Source organism: Panthera tigris, chromosome D3, assembly GCF_018350195.1.
Source record: "Panthera tigris isolate Pti1 chromosome D3, P.tigris_Pti1_mat1.1, whole genome shotgun sequence".
Classification (NCBI taxonomy): domain Eukaryota; kingdom Metazoa; phylum Chordata; class Mammalia; order Carnivora; family Felidae; genus Panthera; species Panthera tigris.
In genome coordinates, this window is record NC_056671.1 from 61496200 (window position 1) to 61512748 (window position 16549).

Consider the following 16549-nt stretch of genomic DNA (forward strand, 5'->3'; position numbering starts at 1 on the left):
TATTGTATATACTTTCTGATACAGTCATATGGCCCTTTAACTGTTTCCCCAGGCCACTGTGCACATGTTTAGCCTGGCTGCTTTTGCTTATATCTCATATTCCATCTGGGATATTTTCTTGGGTTTTCTTGTTTTAAAATACTACATAGTCTTAATAATCTAGCTTTATAATCCCCCCTTTCCAAGGGTTTTCATTCCATCCTAGTATATCCCCCTGAAATCACAGCATTTAATATCTGTTACTTTCTTGTTTCACTGACCTCATAGAGCCTCAGGAATTATAAACATCTTATAGTGTTATTTAACTTTAAGAAACGTATAAAAATTCATTTCTCAATTATAACCTGATTGAGGGTGGGGACACTGTTTTATGAATCTAGTCTTCCCTGCAGCATCTAGCACTATGGTTTTTTGCCAGTGAATGCATTATAATGATTTGCTGATTTAATTTTATGTATAGAATATATGAGTTCAGAATTTGAATGTAGGAAAAAAAATCTATAGTTCCAAATTTACATTTGTTAGAGTGTAAATATACCATTGCATTTGCTTAATTTCAGCAGCAAATGAATTTTGAAAAGAAAAATATGTTATTAAGATTTTGATTATGTTATATAATTATAATATTTGTAGCAGACAGCTTCTGGCATGGCTTCAAATAATCCCTTACTCTAGATATTCATGTCCGATGCAATTCTCCCCCCTTGAGTATGGGCTGGATATGGTGTCTTGCTTCTAATGAATAGAACATGGTAAAAGTGATATGTCCCTTCTGTGATTCATTTGTATAAGAATGTGACTTTCATTTTGCTGGCAGACTTGCTCTCTTGCTGGTTTTGATGAAACAAGCTGTCATATTGTAGGGGCACACAGGGCAAGGAACTGAGGTTAGGCTCTAGCCAATTGCAAGGAATGAAATGAGGCCCTCAATCCAATACTCTGCAAAGAATTTAATCTTCCTAAAACCCAGGTTAGTGAGCTTAGAAGTGGGTCCTTCTTCAGGCAAGAACCCAGCCCTTGACTATAATACTGTGAGAGACCCTGAAGCAGAGGATTCAGCTAATCTCTTCCGGCACTCTTGGCCCACAGTAACAGAAACGATATGTGTGTCTTGTTTTAAGTCATTCAGTTTCGGGATACTTTATTCATTAAATAATTTTATTTCATCACATACATTTATATGGCTCAATTTCCATTAAATGTGTAACTAAAACTTTTAAATCTTGATTTTTTGCAGTCCATATTCTCTGCCTGAGCAAGAGCATTATCAGTCATACATAACATATCTTGATTCTATGAGTAAAACTGAGAAGAGTTTATACCTGTTATATCTCACTTCAAAGTTACAACAATGCTGTGAGGTAGATTGATAAGGGGGGCAGATGTCTATGTTATTGCCATTTTCAGGAGGCACTGACACTAATAAAGGGATAAGGTACATAGAAAAGGATCAACCATATGTCTACTAGAGTGAAGTTGAAGGTGAAATTATATTTTAAGGTATTCACATCATATGAGCAATTGCCTCTTTCACAAATGTTTATGGTTTCTCCTGCTCGTTAATGGAAAAATATACAAAAAGAAAATGGACTATAATTTTGTGTGTGTGCATGTGTATAGTTAAAACAATATCATCATTATTTTATTTGAGAATATTGCATTCCCCCTAAGTGTAAGCATCCAGCTTTCTACTTTCCAGGAAGCTAAAAGAATCAAACTATATACAGCATACTAGGCTGGGTGAATTTGAGATTCCCACAAATGATTTGTTCTCCTGAGACTAACACAGCATTGTTGCAGATAAAGGCTGAAATATCTGCCCTCTCCCTGGGTGACTGTAAAATCAGAGGAGTGCCAAGGAAGTTTTCCCCAGCATTTGCTTTCACACCTTTTGGTGCCACTGAGCAAATATTTAACACAGAGAAAAATAACAGCAATTTGTCTCAACTAGTAAGAAACTCAACATGTGATGCCAAGTTATACTAGCTTTCTGGAGACTAAATATGCTCAGTTAATAATGTGTATGTACATGTGTGCGTATTTTTTTACACACTTAAATCAGCAAAGAGCATAACCTCAATTTAGGTGTTTATGAAAAATGCCAGAAAAAAGTATTAAAACTGAAAGAAATATTAAATGCAGCATATATGCATAGGTATATGTGTGTGTGTGCGTGCACACACACACACCTATGCATATACATACACCCAATTTGTTTTTTAATCAATAGTTTATTTATTAATCCTGACATTATTCCCGGGGCTAATTATGGTCAAGAAATGAGAAAGCTCTCTAGAACCCTCAAGGACTCCTTAAGTACTAAATAATGAGGGGTCAGTATTAGTGCGGAGCTGGCTGTGTGAGATATGAGCAGACATGATGTGATTCTTTGTCTTACATTAAAGGGCTCAAACCCACCATTACTATTCCTTTTCAGTATTATTCCTTACTCTTTGTTCTGGAAAAACGGTTTATAAACAACAACCACCTAATCACTCCCCCCCCAACCCCAAATTATATGTTTATTTCAGATTTTGTGCTTTACTTCTTTGTCTTTTCTTATGTTCTTTAAGGGCAGGACCTATAACATCTGTGTTTTCTACACTGGATCATGTCTTAAACTATTCATTCAGCAATTATTTTATACTTATCTCCAGTACTCAGAGAGCTTTCAGGAGGACACTGGAGTCAAGATTGGGAGAGTGGTTTCACCAGTGCTTAAAACAGAAACCACTATGCTGAGAATTTTCTAGTTTATACCCTACTCAAAAAATTGTTAAAATAATTAAATTCTGGATTGGACCTCAGGTTCTTAATTATTATCTGAATTATGATAATCCCTGAAGCTTTTCCTTCATTTTATGGAAGAAACAGTTCTTTCAAATGATCAATTTTTGTAGATTGTCTCATATTTTGTTGCTCTGTGCAAATCAACTCTTTGGAATAATTTCTTTTGGAAATTCTATCTGATGAACAATTATTTCCAATTTATTTTGTTATTAATGATCAATGTATTAGTTAGGGGAATCTAGCTACTATACAAACAAATCCTCACATATGCTAACTTAACAAATAAAAGATTAATCTCTAAGTTAAGGGGACTGATGTAGGAGTTCCTTGTCTGCAAGCAGCTCTCTTCTGGGCTGTAATTCAGAGACCCAGGATTCTTGAACCTCTTGGTTCCACGTTCCGCTATGACTTGTAAGTCCTGTACTAAATGCGAGTAAGTGGTTGATGTGAGAGATAGGTAAGAAGGCATATCTCCATTCCACTCCTAGCCACATGGTTACCCCTGGATGCAAGGAGGCTGTGAAATATCTTTAGCTGAGCATCTGCCTCCTGCCACAACTCATTAGGGAAAGAAAAATATGGAGTGGGAAATATTAATATTTGAAAGTTATCTACCTCTCTCTGCTACTCCCTATCACAAATGATTAAAGCTCATAATTTCTGCTTTTTCTAAACCTTTAAAATTTGTCCTACAAAGACTAGTACTCAATTGTACACTTTCTTATATTGAATTTCACTTATTTTATTATTATTATTATTGTTATTATTATTATTATTATTATTATTATTATTGGTTTGGTTGTTTCTGTAGTAAATTAAAAGCAGCTATAGGGCAGGAACCATGATTTACTCAAGATATCTCTGATAGTCTTGGGCTTGGTGAACTCTATCTAATCCTTAATACTCACACCATATACCTAGGCTTCAATGGCAAATGGCAACTCTGAATATATTATGGCTAACAATTTATTCTATTTATTCTAACTAGAGAGTTCTACTCTCCTCAAAACCCTTGAGTAGTCTTCAGGTATTCTGGCTAATGATTCCATGGTTCCTAGAATTATAAGACCAAAGTTGCCATAAACATCTGTTCAAATTTTCAAAAGTATAGGAATGGCACAAAAAAGTCTTTTTGCTTGTAGTAGTTGTGGTTTTGTTTTGTCTTCTAATGCAATAGAAGTGTTTGCACTTCTTGCAGTGTTTGCAGGGTGTCTTTACTTTTCAAAGCACTTCCATGATGTTTATTATATTTATTCTGGAAAACTATCTGGTGATATGGGAAGATGCATACTCTTATATCCAATATAGCAGGAAGACATTTTATCCCAGTGTGGACAAATTAGTTTCTCATACTAATATAAATTAGTGATGACACTAATACTAGAATGGATGTCTTGGGGTTCACAAACCACTGGTTTTTCACAAAATGCAACAAACTGTAAGCTCTTTGACAGTAGGGAAGTATGTGTTTCAATTTTCACTACCTATTTGTACTGTGGAATGTTTTAATTAAAGAACCTGTGTGTATGGAGACAGTGGTGTTAATTATTACTGTTTAGTAGGTCTACCACCCATTTGACTTTTTACCTTTTCTCCTCATGGACACCCACTGAAAACATCTCCTCTTGTATTACTTTAGCATTATCTCTCAACCGACCATTTCTGCAGATCCAAGGAAGACATGAATAACAATACCATGAATATATCCAATGTTATCTATAACCCAGAATTTTCTTGCTGCACTATCATGGTCTATAGGTTTTTCTTCTTCACCTGAATGTCAAGATCAGGAATGTGTCCTAAATATTTTAGTACCCTTTAGAACCTTATTATAAAAGTATGATCCAAGCTGGGAAGTTTTCTCTCTTCTCAAATTGCAATGATTTTTTGCTTAATGAGTACCATGTGTTTACTCTTCCTTTGTGAAGTAAGACTTATCTTTAATGTTCTAAATTTAAATTGAGTTTCAAGAGAGCCTCGGCTTATTAATTAGTCTTCTAGGATTCAGTGGTCAAGGTTGTATTCCCTCAAGCCAATCCTTTCACCATTTTAGAAGCAGAAGTTGTATTCTCCTCTCAGCCTTCATTTTCCAGACTAAGAGTCCCTAACTCTTTAGACTGTTCCTCTGAGGATATGCTACACACATAAATCAGGTTTCCAAGGAAGCTAAAAGAGGTAATTATTATTTGCATTTTGGGCATTTAAAAACTCAAAGCTCAGAGGTGAGGATACTTAATTCTAGCTACTTCACCAGATTATAAATTTCTCCTGGGAACACAGCTCCTTCTGTTTGTTTTATCTACATCTTTACTCCTTAAGATTCTGGTGATACAACCATACAAATAACCCTGAGTCTAGGGCTCTTAATAAAAAAATACATTAGGACCCATCAATGTACTAATCCCAATTCTGGTTTCTAGGTCCTTCTCAGCCAAGAAAAGTAGACTTGTACTATTACCTAGGGGATTATTTTACCAAAAGAAGGAGACTTTTTAGAACACTGAGGTGACAAATTTCCTTTTATCTTCTACATTCCAAAGAGTATTTCCACCTAAATAACATGGATCTATGCCCACCTGTCTTAGGTGAATAGGTACAATCCAGGTATATTGAGAATAATCATCTTCTCCAATCTGAATGGTTTCCTATGGTTTAGTTGTTACCAAAGGACAAAGCAGAAGTGCTTTCCAAGGTCTTTTTGAGTTTAAACCAAATTTAAACCTTTTTTTTTCTTCTTTGGCCTCAAAGTTACATTTTAATTACAGTGCAATAATTTGAGGAAGACTGGTAATAGGGAAAACTTTTAGACCTTTTGTTCTTTAGTGCAGTCAAGGGAAACCTCATTAGAGAGGATTTTCTTAGTTAGCAGGGCTTCGAGGTTAATGAGCTGTGAGTGATAATATATAGTAGTAATCCCTCCTGGCAGTAACAGGTTGTATTTTATACATTCCTTAATCTCAATAGGAAAGGAGGTGATGGGAGAGGGTGAGAAGGAAACCAATTTAAGGGGCCTAGGGATGTTCCAAAAATCCCACTCCTGGTATGAATCATAATTGAAAACTTCACATATTTAAACCTGAGAAGCTGAAAGATGAGTGGGCAAAAACATCTGTCCATAAATGATTTTAGTGACAAAATGGTGACCTGTTTTGATTCCAAAGCTGGATTGAATGAGGTTCTCCAAATCTGGCATCACCAAGGCTAATTTCCTTTTGATGTCACAAGAAAGAGCCAGCAAAATTTAGAGTCATAAATCCTGGATCAATTTGATAGAGATGACAGACAGTAGGAGGGTGAAAGTAGATGAAGGTGGTGTTAATAAGGAGATGTCCTGAGTTGAATGCAATCTGGGGGTACAATTTATATGACTTAATTACATAATGGGGTAGCTTTGAAATTGACTGAGATTCCTCATCAGATGACCTTATTTTCAGAGCCAGTACAGTGGTCCTTAAGAACCTTTTTTGTTCATTCCACTTGGCACTTTGTTGTTGAGAATCCTCTAGAAATCAACTCGGTTCATGCCTTAAGTTTAAAGAGACAGAACTGCCTTTTTGAGCAAGTTTCAGAACTCACCTGGCTGAGCCACAGTGTCATCTTATTTGTGTGACATTAGCTACCTTCGTGTAAAGAAAGGAAAGAAAAGAAGGAGGTATGAAGTTCTCTTTCTACTCCTTTGCTAGTTTTGCCTTTACAGGATTGCATTTTAGAACTGCCATAAATTATTTATACTTTTAATGAAATAAAGTTCAGAATCCTTTTCCTGACATTCAAGGTGATACATAATTTGATGTTATCTAACTGTTCCATTTTATTTCCCATTTCTTTCCTCCACAAATTCTGTTAGAAACAAGCTGGAATAGAGGTGCCTGGGTGGTTTAGTTAGTTAAGTGTCCACCTCTTGATTTCGGCTCAGGTCATGGTCTTAAGGTCATGAGATTGAGCCCCTCATCAGGCTCTGTGTTGACATGTGGAGCCTGCTTAGGATTCTCTCTTTCCCCTATCTCTTTGCCCCTCCCCCACTCACATGTGTGTGTGTGTGTGTGTGTGTGTGTGTGTGTGCACGCACACGCACGCACACACACATGCCTACGAGCATGCTCTCTCTCAAAATAAATAAATGGACATTTTTAAAAATAAGAAGAACAACCTGGAATATTGATTTTCTCCCAAACATGCAAAACCCTTTTGTACCTTCACTCATTAGGTTACCGTTGTCAGGAATGTTCTCCTTCACTTCTAGTTATCTGCCTTCTATTCTTTAGGATCTAGCTTAAAAAACAATCAATCAAATAAACAAATACACTTACATTCTTCATGAAAGCTTCCTTGTATTTCTCTTTAGAGAAAAGAGAAAAAATTATCCCTTCATTATCTCATGAAGTACCATTTTTTATGGCTATATGCAAAAATATTTTGAAAAAAATTGACAGTACTTTATAATTCAAGGCTCTTCTCAACTTATTGGCATTGTAGTGCCTTTTTCACAAAATAAATGGTATTTTAACACTGAAAACATAAAAATAATCATTTCAGAACAAAAGACAGTCTTATGAATCCAATAGATTTGATTTGATTTTATTTGATTTTAAAGAGAGAGAGAGTAGGGGAGGAGTAGGAGGGGGAGAGAGAGAATCTCAAACAGACTCCACACCTAGCATGGCTACATCTCACAACCATGAGATCATGAGCTGAAATCAAAAGTCAGACACTTAACTGACTGAGCCACACAGGTACCCCAAAATCCAATGTGTTTTATATCATGAAAAAGCAAACATTTTCCTTCCTTCCTTCCTTCCTCCTTTCCTTCCTTCTATATTTTTACATTTTTATTTTTTAGATTTTTACCATGAATGCATGAAGATTTACTCTCCAGTGCCTTGCAGCATTCTTGGACATGTTTCTTCAAGAAGAAACTTTATCAAGCTGAAAAATTACTGAGAACGTTCATCAGTGTTTCTCTCCCTTGGCATGTCTTGGAGAAACCCTGACAAATGCTTCCTCAAATATTTGAAGCCCTTTGATAAGGCTTCCCATTGACAGAAAATCCATCCCTTCCCCTTTGTTTTTGGTTTATTTCTAAGAATATGATAAGACAAAAAACATTTTCCTTTTCCAGCTCATGTCTGGGCACCAGAAGACACCAAGAACACTCTAGATTGAAATACATGCCTACTTTGTTTTACTTAGGGAGACCAGAGAGTGTCCGGGTACATCAGGGCCCTTTAGCCCTGTGCTCCAGCTCCTCTTATTCAAGTCTCTGGGATGCAGGGCTAAGCCTGAATATCCTATGCTTCTTTATCTTTGTAAGACCTAAATTTCAAAATCAGTTGCTGGTCTTCTACCATCTTACTTGAAATGTCTTTCAAACCACACAAACCCTTCTGTATAACACACAATAGTTTATATTAACTCTGAGTTCTTACCTGTTTTTCCATGTTGATTTGGGACTTTTGGGGATTTCTGAGGCACTGAAGACACATATGTAAGTGACTACTTCAGCAGGAATTAGATTGATATTACTTAGTCCTTTAATTTTACAATGTCTCTTCTTTGTTCTCAATAGTTCCTGGGTCAAGATTCAATTGACAAAATAAGCATTATTGATTGTTCCTTTGATGGGAAAATTATAGATCAATAAAAAGTATATATAAACCACTTTTCTATGGTTTTTAATGGGATACAGTTTTTAAGATAAACATCTGGGTGATTAGGCAATTTCTTTTCCCTCACAATCATAATTTTGAGCTTTTTGGTGTTCAAGAATAAAATTTCAGGTTTAGTATGCTTAAATTAATGATATATTCTATACAAATCTTATATTTTTGACTTCGAAGTTTAAGTCTTTAAAAGAAGGACATTTTGGCAATGGGATGGAATTTTGCTACCATTTTAGACATGTCCTTAAAGAATTGTTATTTCTTCAACCACTCTTGGGTAAAGTAGTTATCTAGCATTTTGTAAGAAAAAATTTAAAAATAGGTTCCAAAACTGAGGGTTAGTGGAGGGGTTGTGGGAGGGGAGGTGGGCTAAATGGGTAAGGGGCACTAAGGAATCTACTCCTGAAATCACTGTTGCACTATATGCTAATTTGGATATAAATTTTAAAAAAATAAAAAATTAAATAAAAAAAAATAGGTTCCAGAATATTTCCTAGCAGTTAATGTTAATATGATCTTTCTCCTTCAATAGATCAATGGTGGAATATTTTGGGATGCCTGGGTGGCTCAGTTGGTCATGATCTCACGGTTTGTGAGTTCAAGTCCCGCATTGGGCTTTGTGCTGATAGCTCAGAGCCTGGAGCCTACTTCAGATTCTATGTCTCCCTCCCTATGCCTCTCTCCTGCTCATTCTCTCTCTCTCTCTCTCTCAAAAATAATAGACACCAAAACTTTTTTTAAAAAAATGGTAGAATATTTTACTGGGAACTCTACATTGCTGAGCACACTGAGAGGGACTATGCTGGACGCCATACTTCACCAGAGCTCATGAAGCTGGCAAGTACAAAACAGAAGAAATAGAGAGATGAATTTATCTACCACCCGATCCTAGAAACTGTGTATGTTCTACCTATAATCCGTCTCTTCAGATTCCTACATCTGCTGCCATGCCTTTCATCATAAATAAAATCTTATAGATATTCCATACACAATTTTTTCTTCTATTCTTTGATTAAGTTTGAACACTGATCTTGATGTTCACTTTAACCTGAAGTATAAAAACAAATATGTTTGGAAAAAGGAAGGATGCAAAGGGTGAGCCCATTGTGCTATTACTTCTGGGACAAATGCTTCCCATTCATCCTAAGCCTTGTTTTCCCCTCCATTGGCAATAAAACTGCTACCAGAGTTAGTTTCCTTGGAGACAGAGGAAATGAACCTATAGCATTTCCTGGAATTAATCCATTCCCAAATGTTGTTGTATTTATTTTACCTAAATTACCAGCATTAACTATTAATCTGTTCTCAAATTCCACTTGGATTTATGTCACCAAGTTTTCTGTATTAATTCTAAATTTATTTTATTTTTTTTTTGAAAATACTGAAAATACTATAAATAATGAATTATTAATATACAAATTACTTGAGTCCTCTTTGATTCAATCCTCTTACTTCCTGTCTATCTACTCTGTTCTAAATCACCTGCCAGGTACTATGGGGAAGTAAAAAGAAAAAAAGTGTTAAGTGTAATGATTATTCCTAAGGAAACAGATGCGGTCATGGGTCTAAGTTTTAGAGAGGATTTCTCCTTCCCATACTCTACTCATACTAACCCATAATCAATTTCTTTCATCCTGTTCTCCAGAATATATTTTTATTTCTATTACTTCTCTACAACTCTACCACTACCGTGCTCATTCAAACCACTAACATTCTTTGCCAGGACAAAAGAAATAGCCTTCTGAATGTCCCACTTTCTCCCATACCTGCCTTCCCTCCCCTACAGTATATTTGTCCCAAAACACCCAGTTATCTTAAAATTTTCAAGTTAGATCATGGTCCCCCACTGCCTTCAACTTTCCAATTATTTGTTTGTTTGTTTGTTTGTTTTAAAGTTTACTTGTTTATTTGGAGAGAGAGAGAATGTGAGGGGGCAAGGAGAAAGGGAGAATCCCAAGCAGGCTCTGCACTGACAGCACAGAGTCCAACTCAGGACTCAAACTCACGAAACTGTGAGATCATGTCCTGAGCCAAAGTCAAGAGTTGGACGCTCAACCAACTGAGCCACCCAGGCCCCTCCAATAATTTAAATTAAAATCCAAACTCCATTCTCTGGCCCCATGCTTTTCCCCCTGACCTCATATCCTATAAAACTGCCACTCAGCAGGAACAATGCCACTTGGGAGCAGGTCAAAATCTCTGGGATGGGACCCAGGAATTGGTGTAATAACAAACCTTCCACGTGATTCTGATGCATGAGGGTTCATTGTCCCAAAGCCCTGTTTCCCTTAGGTTTGATCCAACCCTACAGGATTTCTTTCTGCTTTTTGAACCATTGAATTCAATGTTGTTGTCAGGATCTTTAATCCTCTATTTGGAATGTACCTACCCCTGATCTTTGCATGGCTTTCTCCTTGTCAATCAAGTTCCTACTAAATACTGTGCCTTTGAAATGTTCCCCTGACTACACCATCTAATGCTGTCCTCCTTATTCTTTTCTTCTACATTAGGTTCTCCTTTTATTTTCTTCTTTTTTTTAAGTTTTTACTTAAATTCCTATTAGTTAACATACAGTGTAATATTAGTTTCAGGTGTGCAATACAGTGATTCAACACGTACATACAACACATGGTGCTCATCACAGCAAGTGCCCGCCTTAATCCCCATCCCCCTCACCATACAACCCTCTGCTAACCATCAGTTTGTTTTCTATAGTTAAGTCTGTTTCTTGGTTTGCCTCTCTCTCTTTTTTTCACCCCAAAATATGGAACACCTCAGGAATTTGTATGGCATACTTGTTTAGGAGCCATGCTAATCTTCTTTGTATCGTTCCAAATTTAGTATATGTACTGCCAAAGTGAGCACAGTTCTTGTTTTCTTAACGGTGCTTATTACTACTTGAACTTGTTTCTATGTTTATGTATCAATCATGATATTAGACTGGAACCGAGGTCCTAAGACAATAAACAACATATTGTAAAGTGGGGTGCAAGGCTATATACAGCACTTGTAAAAGGAGGTTAGACAAAATTAGTTTGTACCCTGTGAGATTATTCAACTCCAGTGTATAAGATAAGTTTGAGAGATCTAGAAAAGGACTGTGTAATAGAAAGTTTGAGTGTGGAAGTGGCTGATACGTTCTGGGTCTCACTCCTTTTATTAGATAAGGACAGTCATGTTTTTCTTAGCCTCTGAAATAACAGCCGAGTACCCCACAGAATCTTCTTTGAGAGTTACTACGTGCCCCTTGCAGTGTGTGGGACGTTGGATTTATGTCTGAGAGAATCTCAAGTGTGAGAGATAGGCTGGTTATCTATTCTGACAGTGAAGTAAAAGAAAGGAAAGGTGGTTGGCTGCCTTGGGCAATTTGTATTCCTAAACTTCAATGAGGAAAAGGATGCATGATGAGCACTTCCTTTAGGCCACAGGATGTTCCCTTAAGTCCCACCCAAAAGTTCTATGAGAAAAGTCAAAAGAACTTAGCAGAAAGGAGCAAAAGGTCACAGGCTAAAGAAGATGCTTTCAACAACCAGATGCAAGAGAATTTATCAACCACATAAAGGAAAAAACAGGCCTCCCAAGAGTCCACTTGAACAAGAGTGAATTTTACGAACCTGACTGGTCAAGATAGAGTGAAACTATGTCACATTATTCGTCAGATAAGGACTCCACTCACCATTATGCTCCACCTTTCCTAGCTCTGACCCTGGAAGGATCAGCATAGGTCAAAGTTAACAAACTGGGCGAAGAATAAGCTATCCACTAGCCAAGGTCATGCAGACACCAGCTGCAGTGCAGATGCCTCGCCTCTTCCATCGTGAAGGACTTGGCCTATAGCCTTCTGGATTAGTAAAGACGAATGACCATAATACTGAATAAAATGTAAAGCTTTGATTTTTACTATATTTGGACTTACTAATTATCTATTAGGTTTTTAAAATATATATGTGTATACACACATGTATATAATCATGTCATCTTCAAAAAGGTATCACTTTACCTCTTCCTTTCTGATTTGCATGACTTTTTTTTTTCTTGTCTAATTGTTCTAGCTAGGACATCCAGTACTATGTTGCATAAAAGTGGCAACAGTGGCCTCTTTGTCTTGTCCTGAACTTAGAGAAAAGCCTTGTAACTTTGCACCACTGAGTCTGATGTTAGCTGTGGGTTTGTCATAAATGATCGTTATATGTTGAAGTAAAATCCTCCTATATGATATTTGTTGAGAGTTTTTATCATGAAAAGATGTTGATTTTTTCCAGTGCCTCTTCTGCATCTATTGAGATGATCATATAATTTTTATCTTTCATTCTATTAATGTGGTATATCACATCTATTGATTTGTGCATATTGAACCAGCCTTGCCACTCAGGGACAAATCCCATTTGATCATAGTGTGTGACCCTTGTAATGTGCTCTTGAATTAAGTTTGCTAGTATTTTGTCGAGGATAATGTACTCTTGAATTTAGTTTGCTAGTATCTGTGTTCATTGGGGATATTGGCCTGTAATTTCATTTTCTTGTAGTGTCCTTGTCTGACTCCTGGATATATATATCTGAAGGAAACAATATTAGTGTCTCAAAAATATATTTGTACTCTCATGCCTATTGCAGCATTATTCACAATATCCAAGGTACAGAAATAACCTAAATGTCCTCCCTTGGTTAAATGGATTAAAAAATGTGAGATACACCCTCCCCACACACACACAGAAGAACGTTATTCAGCAATAAAAAAAGAAGGAACTCCTGCCCTTTGCAACAACATGGATGAAACTGAGGGAATTTTGATAAGTTAAATAAGCCAGATAGAAAGAGGCAAATACAGCACGGCATCACTTCTATGAAAATTTTAAAAACATATAATAGTAAAGCTCATTTCATAGAACCAGAGAATAGAATGGTGGTTCCCAGCAGCTGTGGGGAGGGGAAATGGGAGATATAGGCCAAAGGGTATACAGTTTCAGTTATAAGATGAATAAGTTCTAAGGCTCTGATGTACAGCATGATGGCTATAATACAGTATTTTATATGTGAAATTTGCTGTGAGTAGACCACATTCTCACCACACACACATAAAAAGAGTTAATTATGTAAGATCATGGATGTTCTAATCATCTTTATCTTGGTAATCATTCCACAATGTATATGCATATCAAATCACCATGTTGTACACTTTAAATACATACAATTACATTTGTCCATTATTCCTCAATAAAGCTGGGAAAAAAACTAAATAAAAATTATCTACATGGAGGCCTTTTATTATGTGGAAATCACCCAAAATCATGGAAATTTACTTACATTTTGTTCGAGGGTAGGAGACTATATTTAAAGGGACACAGAGAAATACAGTCAATATGCTTTCCAATTACATTTTGTGAGAGTAGAACTTGTTCAAAATACAGGCTGTACTTACTTTCTGCTGAGCCATATCACCAAGAAACAGGGATCTCATCTATTATTGTTCACTAAGGTATTAGCACAAGATCATGTCTGGTATTAAGGAGTACTTAATACATATTAGTGAATGAATGAAAAAAATGAAAGAACAAATGCAAAAAAAAAGGAATACAACTGGTAGACTGGAGGTTAAATTATGACTCTGCCATTATGTAACTATGTCATAATTAGTAAGCCTTAGTTAATTTCCTAGTAGAAATTAAAGAACCTACCTCTCAGGTGATTATAGGAATGAAATAAAATAAAATAATGCATATAAAATGTTTAGTTCAGTATCTGACCCATAATTATTATTATGATTATAATGCTTTAGGTAATAAGACATCTACATGTATAATACTGTGTTAAAACATAAAATCAGTAAATATGTTAAGGATTAAAGTGATAAGGTTCAAGTTCTGAGCATTTCAAAGTAGACAGAATTTGTAGAGTTGGAGCAGAGAACAGAAGAGGGAGGCATAGAGTGTGAGGAGGGAGACATGAGAAACATTCCAGGTGTCTAGGAACTACTGGGTATATAACAATCAGAGTTCACACTTTTATCATCTCACAACTAATTAATTCATCAGCCTCTACCATTTTCTTTTCCCCAAAATATTGCTTCAATAATGGCACTCCCATAACAACAAAATTAACAACAAAAAAAGAAAAACAAAACAAATGCCAATCAAAAATGCCCCACAGAAACTCTCTCTGCCCAGAAGGAAATCACAAGTCCTTATGTTGGTGTTCTAGATCCATTGTTATATGCAAAACGTCCAACTTCAAGTCTTACTATTCTTCACCAAGAACGTTCTTTGAGCCCTGTTCATCTCTTTACTGCCCCATGAATGTATAACAAACATTGATCACTGAAGTGTCTGTTCATTTTGTATTCTCTTCAGGGAAAGTGCTTCTCCCCTCTGAGCCTGTTCAAGTTGCCTCCTTCATCAGAGCTCAGCTCAAGTCATACCTCCAGGGTTCACTCTCTTCTCCCTCTGAAAAGCCATTCCTCTAATTGGTTATAATGCTCTTTTGTCCATTTGTCACATGCACTGGGACACCCTGTTCATTGTGCTCTCATATAATCATTTCATTCCTGTAATTTAGTTATGTACAGCTTATTTTTTTATATATTTATCTTATATCTACTACTAAGAATAATATAAATGCTTTGAGGATAGAGGCAATATCATTTACTTCTGTGTATCCTGCTCACTGACTAATACTATATTGTGCACATGATCTGTTTTATAGAATTCTGCTGTGATGCGGATGCTGTGCATCCTGATGGCTTAGAGTAGTGCCAGTGTTAAAGTTGTCACTATATCTTATCAAGGAAACTGATATAGCCCAGGCCTCCCCCTGAAACTCTGGATCACCTTGAGGAAAACCAAAGGAGATATATGTTCCGCAATAACCCCAGCCATAGCCAACAGCATCAATTTAAACTTTTGACTTATCCTCAGTCAGTATTGAGAATATCTATTTCTGCCTAATTGAAAAGGAGTTGGGTACTACTTGAAATTTTCTTTATAAGTTAATTGGCTTGTAAGTATGAAGAAAAAATGGGAGTTGGATGAACACAAAAAAAGTTTTATTGGTCACATAATCCCAAATAGGCTCTCAGATAGACAAGGATGGGTAAGGAGGGGTTCAGGTCATTTGTATCACTTAGGATGAATTCTTTAAATATCTCTGATAGAACCAGTTGAAATAAATTTGGAAATAAAGTATAATATTACCACAGAGTCATATTGTTGGTGACAGGAGAGCTAAAAAAATAAAGAAAAAATAACTGGCTGGTAATATTTTAAAGGGTAACCAATGCTCACCAGCAGCTGCAGTAAGACATTAAGTAATAGAGCACAGTAATGTTAACTGCTCTCCTGGTAAGAGTGGTAAATGAAATAAACCCCAGCATCCAGGGTATCATTAATCTATAGTGAATAATGGCAGTGGTAGTGTAAGGAGATTAAAAAGGGCATTGTAAACATTTGTGGCTGTATAATATACAAATTAAAAATGTGAGAACGCTTGCAGCTGCATAATCTACAAATTAAAAAGTGTAATAGCATGGCATTAATTACTGGCTGATCAATTCCCCCATAATTGCTGGCATGTAGATGAACAATTATAGGTCCGAAATGTTATTTGAGAAAGAGACATTGACCTTGGAACTGTAAGGAATGATACTCTGTTATAAGGTAATACAGGATCCTATCAAACTCAGTTCCAATATTTGTAGCAGCCGCCAGCTCAGTGCAGGGCTGTAATCACCACACTATTTCTTTCGATTATGGTGCCAGAGGGGTTACACATTGTTTTCTCTTTTTGAACAGAAACACCCAGTGACCTTCAGCCTTCTGAAAATGGGACCATCAGGCCTCATTTCCAAGTTCAAACAGTTTTAATAAAAATGAAATAGCAGGAGATAATGTACTTTACCCTTCTAGGCCAAAAGAACAGTTTAGAAAGTTGGAAAGACAAACTTGGTTCAGATGTGAACATTCCAACTGGGATTGTGGCTGTAGACGCAAATGTTTCCAGACCAACCATGTTCATGTTGACAGTTGATAGGCAAATAACCAGAGACTCAAATATTTGATTGATAGTGGAAATCAGAACACTTATCTCTTTTCATTTGCCCTCCTTAA

General features: G+C 36.3%; 1 non-coding gene across 1 annotated transcript; it reads right to left on the minus strand.

Moving 5' to 3' along the window:
- Positions 1-11208: 11208 nt before the first annotated feature.
- Positions 11209-11315, minus strand: LOC122232887. Its single transcript, XR_006210282.1, has one exon. It is a non-coding gene; the product is annotated as a U6 spliceosomal RNA (small nuclear RNA).
- Between the last annotated feature and the right edge of the window lie 5234 nt (positions 11316-16549).